Genomic DNA, 6,021 nt, shown 5'->3' with positions numbered 1-6,021 from the left:
GAATGTATTTTATATTCAACATTTGTTATGCTTATTTCATTTACAGATTTTTTTATCTTAAATCTGCACTGAGTTCAGCTGTGCGGAAGAATTTTTAAAAACTTGTGTGTTTTAATTGTTTTACAGAATTATAAGATATCTTTTAATATGTGATACAAATTTGTATCAGAAATGCTTTTAATGACTTCTTGGTTTGGTTATCGTAGGGGAATGAATGCAGTATTTTTATTTTAAGTGACTTAAACTGAAAGCAAGCAGCTTAAAATGATAGTTTTTTAGAGTATCTGTGAAGCATTCATAGGCCACAGAAGCCATGCGGTGGTACTCTCAAGCAATTATTCCTCAAGGATTTAACTGGGAGGGGAAGGTAAGGTTTCTCTCCTCTGTCCTGCACCCTCCTCTCCTCCTTTTTTTTTTTTCTCTGAGGGTTGAGTTCCTTCATGTTCTTTAAACAACAAGGTATCTTATGAGTTCTTGAACTTTCTTCCAAAATAATGGTATAATTGTTTGAATTGTTATTATTCCTGAAGGTTTTCTTTCATTCTAATAAGAAATGCAAAATAGAATGGCAGTTCTGGCTCATTATCTAAATGGAGATTTCATTCACTGATATTTGACCTGTTGTCAAGCAAACTCCTGTTATGTTCAGCTTTCCTGGGTAATGGAGGGGAATTTAAGAATTCAATTTAGATTATCTTGGAAAGCTGTGGGAATTGCTGCATGCAGTCTTCACCTGAAACATAGCAAATATCCTGAGTTTTTGGAAGTGGGGGAGGGGGATCAAAAACCTCACAGGCAGCAACAAAAAAATAACCTTTGCAATATTCCTTCTGCAAACATGCCTTGCTTGCACCACTTCTATTTTCCTTGTCGCAGTTGACCACCATTTTAATAACAACAGATGAATGCTCCATTTACAGAATGAACTACTCTGCAGATGTTCAGAATCCATCACAAATGCTGAACTTCCTTGCTTTGTTCTTTTAGTTGCCTTATTGCTCTGCCTTGTTCTTGAAAATTCTCAGCAGCAGACAGGTCAAACAATTTTCAGACTGCTTTTGACACAGCAGCAAGGAGGCTGTGCAAGTAAAACTGAGTTGGTAGCCAGTCTTTATAAATACATGTCTGACTGTGCCTTATTAAAAAAGTAATTTCAGAAGGTTTTTTTTGTTTTTAATCTTTGTTCAATATGAGTTTTAATTAGGACTCAGGTTTCTTTCAGTCTTAATGCCAAATCCTTAACATCATTACTGAAGCACATAGTTAACTGGAACAGTTAAGCATGTACTTTCTCCCTAAGGTAAACCTAGTAATAGCTTCTGAATACAAATGCCTAAGTTGCATCTTAGTTCTGTAAGATATTGTTAATAAAAACAAAACATATCTGGAAGAGCTTCAAGGAAACCGGTCAGCCATTTTGCTCAGTGCAATGTTTTGAAGTATCTTACAGTGAAAGCACTTCACATGTAAACTGTGTAATGTATTTCAAAATAAAGTTTCTAATTAAAATGGGACTTTCTTTGCCTACTAATACCAGCACTGACAGTTCAGAAGCCCCCTCAGAGGCATTTAAACTTTGTGAAGTATGCTCTAACTGGAAAAAGATTTGTATCTTTTCCAGTATTAACTGTTTGTGAAATCAAATGTATCAATCTGATTTCAAAGAACTCAGTTTTTTGGGTCCTGACTTCTGGTGGGGTTGGAGGGAGCTGACTTGACCACTCAAGTTTCCTGGTGTGTCTGTTTAAAATGTCAGAAGGAAAAGCAACTAAAAATAACAACAAACTGCTGAGAAGATCTTGCCTGAAGACTGCGGTTTCCGCTATTAGCTTTACTGCACGCGTTGTTTTCACTCAAATCCACATTTAAGCATAGCATTTTGAGACAAAGATGGTCTGCTTTACGCAGCAGTGTATGTCCACAGACCACCTCGTCATTTCTGTGGAGGCCGCTCTTTGCACAGGATTACCAGGATTTGACCACTCTTCTGCTGCAGTGATTACATCCAGGGAAGTGATTCATGATTTCAAATTTTGGCATGCTGGAAACGTATTTGATTCATGAAAGCATTGATCGACGTTGATCAAAATACTCATTCTTCTGTTTTCATGCTGTTTATGGTAGAGCTTTATGTACTTGTTTTAAAATATTGTCTTTAGAAGGTGTTTTAAAACGCTGTCTACGTAATTCCTGATTCTTCAGCTCCACATTGTTGGCATTGAAACGGAGTAGTACTTCTTCCCCAGCCTACATTTTGGTGTAGATGTACAGTGTGTTAAGGGCAGTGAGGGCAGCAAGAGCCTGCTGCTGTCTGATGTTGGCACATGCAGACTCCTGGTCCCTTGGTACCCGTCTTCAGTGGTTGGTGCAAGGTTCTTCTCGTTCCATAACGTGTTTTTTCCACTTATTGCCAGAAGAAGAATGTTTTTTCCTGCATCAAGAGAATCTGTGCCCCTGATATATGATCTGTGTCAGAAATTGCCCAAACTACTCATGGAATGCTCGTGGAGAATTTGTCTGGAGTCCCTTGCACAGTGACCTTCCCTACTTCTGTGAAAAATGTACTGAAGTTGAACCTTCAGCTGGCCTGTGATAGGATCTCATCGTGATGGAGCACTGGATCCAGTTTACTGTTTCTTAGATATGTGGGATGTTTTTTGCTTGGGCATACAGTACAGCCACGTGGCCTCTAAATAAGCGGTTGCAAAACTTTATGGCTTGGAACTGGTGTGTAGGGATGAGCTGGCTGTAGTCTGTCAGTAATGCAAACTCAATGGCATTCTAATTAACTGTAGAGCTCTTTCTTCTCTCAGGATTTCTCTTTATTATTTCTCTTATTTGATTTTATCCAATTCCGAAAAGAATTTGTCCCTGCACACAACTGGCGTTTCCAGATTCCTGGTGTTGTTTGAGGTTATCTTACTCCAGCATGAGTTGCAAACTTAGTATTTGCCTCTTCCTTGCATGTCTGGGTACCCGTTTTGTCTAAGCACTCCCTAGTGCAAGGTTCACGATGCCTCTCCTGTTACACCCCTTGGAATGAAAATGCCATAGTAATGGTAGAGCTAAATTTAGAGAGATGTCAATCAGGTTACGTGCTTTTTTTTTTTTTTTTTTTTTTTTTAAGACTCGTATCTTTTTGAGAATGACAAGAGAATGAATAGAATAAGCAGCAATGGGAAGAAAATAAGTGCTGTTTCCTTCTTAGTGCCATCAGCTGGTTTACAGTCAGGTCTGGGAGCTGATGTGCTACAAGTACTGCCTGCCTTGCTGCAGCAGCGGGCAGTCTGTTAATGCTGCTTCAGAGGGCAGGAGTGTTCTGGGGGCATTTTTGTCAAGTTGTGCTCATGTTGGTGAAACTCAAGGGTGACAGTCCTACACTGATACCTTCAGATTACAGGTGAGTAAAGGTGCCTCTGCCTTCGTGTGAAGATGGCAATGGAAACCCCTCACTGCCTCCAGGTCACTGAGGTGATGGTGGCTGCATTTGGTGGATTTAAGAGACAAAAGTAATTGTTTCAGCCCTGTTATCTCTATTGCTACTGGTAGCAAATATGTATTCCCAATGAGCAGTTCTGTCTTCATTTTTCATTGCTCATGGAAGGAAAATTATGCAATTCCTATCTTCAAACAAACAAATCCCAATACAGAGTTAGCTGGAGCGTGAAATCTGCTATGAGCAAAGCCAATAGCAACCTTACAGACTTCACTTGTACAGTATCTGTGCTGTTTATAGCAAAGACCTATGAGAAAAGAAAATAAAACACTGTGTTAAAATAGGAATTCTTCCAATCTAAAATCAGTTTTTCCTGTGGTGAATTTCAAATCAATGAAAAATGGCTTTGCTGAGCTCCGCAAAGAGCTGAGAACAACAGTACTCTTCCTTGGGTTAAAAGCGCTCATCATATTTTTCTACTGAGCTCTTGCAGCACAGAGGGGAATGCTGACCTGATTGCTTTCCGTTTGTCTCCATAGGTAATTACAAAGGCTTAGACAGTGAGCCCTGAAGCTTAGCTGAGGTGAGTTGCTGTTGAAGTCTTGTGATTCTAATGACGACGTACTTTCCTTCACAATCACAACTCAGGGAGACAATCCTGCCAAAGATAGCAACTGTAAAGGGGACAGCTGGAAGATGCTTACCAGTGTTGTGATACTTTCAGGGAGAAGTGATGCAGTGGGAGAAATGTTCTCAATGGGGCTGAAAGCTGAGTGCTACATTCAAGTAGTTCTGAATTAAATGTATGTGATTAGTGCCCAGTGCTGATTTGTGCTCAGTGTTTTCTCTGTCAGGAGAGTTACTTGGGATGCAGAGTGGAACAGTGGACTACATGCGGCCCATGCATTTCTGATCCTTCTCCGCTGTCTGAAGTGCTGGGATTGTGTGAGAAAATAATTGTAATTAAGTGGAAAGCACATACTGCAACAGACACAAACATACTTTATGGAAATATCAGGACTATTATTGTGTTCACTTAAATATGTATTTATGTAAAACATAAAGGATGTAAGCAGCTGTATGGAGGGGTGTGTGCCTAACTGCTGCCGTCCTGCAGAATGCTGGGCAAGGCTGGTGCATAGGCTGCTCTGCGGGCCTGCAGCTGGAGCTGCTCAAGGGAAGTGGGTGCTCCTCTGTCCAGGCTCAGACCTGCTCTGCTTAAAGGCAAGTCTCTGCTGATCTGCAAGTCTTGAAATCCTGCCATCACTCCAAGAAGAGATGTGTGACCTTCAGCAGGAGTCTCAGCTTAAACAAAGTCTGTTCTGCTGCAGGCAGAGTTTTGCTTAAGGTCTGTTGAAACTGCTGGGGTCTGGAGCACCCTTCCTTCACCGCATGATCCTTGTGTGGAAGAACATGGCTGGGAGAGGTCACAGTGGCAGCAGCCACCCATTTCCAATCCTGTGGCCCGCAGGTCATCTTCCTCCGTGCATAATGGGAGCCACCAGGGCCAGTGGCCTTGTGTCAGGCAGAACAGATTGAGCCCCAGGGCACAGTCCTGTGCACAGACAGCAGCTCAGTCTTTCATGGTTTTGCAGTGGGAATCTGAGTGCGGCCAGGGCTGCAGTGCCCTGAGTTGGGGATGGTTGCAGGGACGCAAGGCTCTGAGGTGTTGCTCCTGCAAGCTCAAAAACTGGCAGCCACTGAAGGCCATTTTCTGGTTTTATTTCTCTTCCATGCAGTTGTGAAAACATAAAACTATTAAGCAAGCATACAGCTTGTGCTTTCACATCCCTATGATTTTTTACAGTAGTAATGCAAATAAACGTGCAGTGAGGAAGTATAAATTTATTATTGTGGACCTGTACAAAAAGGATGAGAAACTTGAAGCCACATGGAGTGGATTAAGTTGTTCTTTAGGCGTGTAAAATAGAAGGCTGCAAATCTTCAGTAATAATTGTTGGCCTATGATTGAGCTCGTCAGTGATCTGACTAATGCTGACCACAAAGGGAGACTTGGGTCCTCAGTACCTCTGTTTAAAAAGTAGGTGATAAATATTAAACTAATATTAAATTTCATTTTCGGGGGGAGGGATGGGTGGCCTGGTTGACGCTAGATGTCAGTGTCGGGCTTCTTTGGGCTTCTGTGCGTCTCGAGGGAGGGCAAGCTGCCAGTGGAGAGATGGGGATGTTCTGGTAGAGGTTTGTGATATTTCTGGTCCTTGCTAGTCCATAGAATTTTATTATTTGCAAAATATCAGGATGTTTCATTTTCTGGTTTGTTCTGAATTTTGTGGCTAAGTCTAAAAGCTCATTTTTTAAGTGTCAATTTACAATATTTGGGGGAAAAAAAAATGAGGAAAGAAATTATGACGGAGATCTTCACCTACTGAATTACCTACAGTCTACAGAAAAGCATGGCAACAGCATCTATTACTTACAAATTTCCTATAAGCAATTGTTCAGAGTTGTAGTGATTGTGCAGCTTCGTCTCAGTCTGTGGACGTGGACCCATTTGTGTCTGGCAACTCATGCATGGATTATTGGGTTTGTTTGCTGCCTCAGAAAAGCTGTTCTTCAGTTAGGGA

This window comes from Lagopus leucura, unplaced genomic scaffold, assembly GCF_019238085.1.
Source record: "Lagopus leucura isolate 7727_CA_CO unplaced genomic scaffold, USGS_WTPT01 Super-Scaffold_73, whole genome shotgun sequence".
NCBI classification, from domain to species: Eukaryota; Metazoa; Chordata; class Aves; order Galliformes; family Phasianidae; genus Lagopus; species Lagopus leucura.
The sequence above is the reverse complement of the archived record's forward strand: the minus strand, read 5'-3'. Positions refer to the sequence as shown.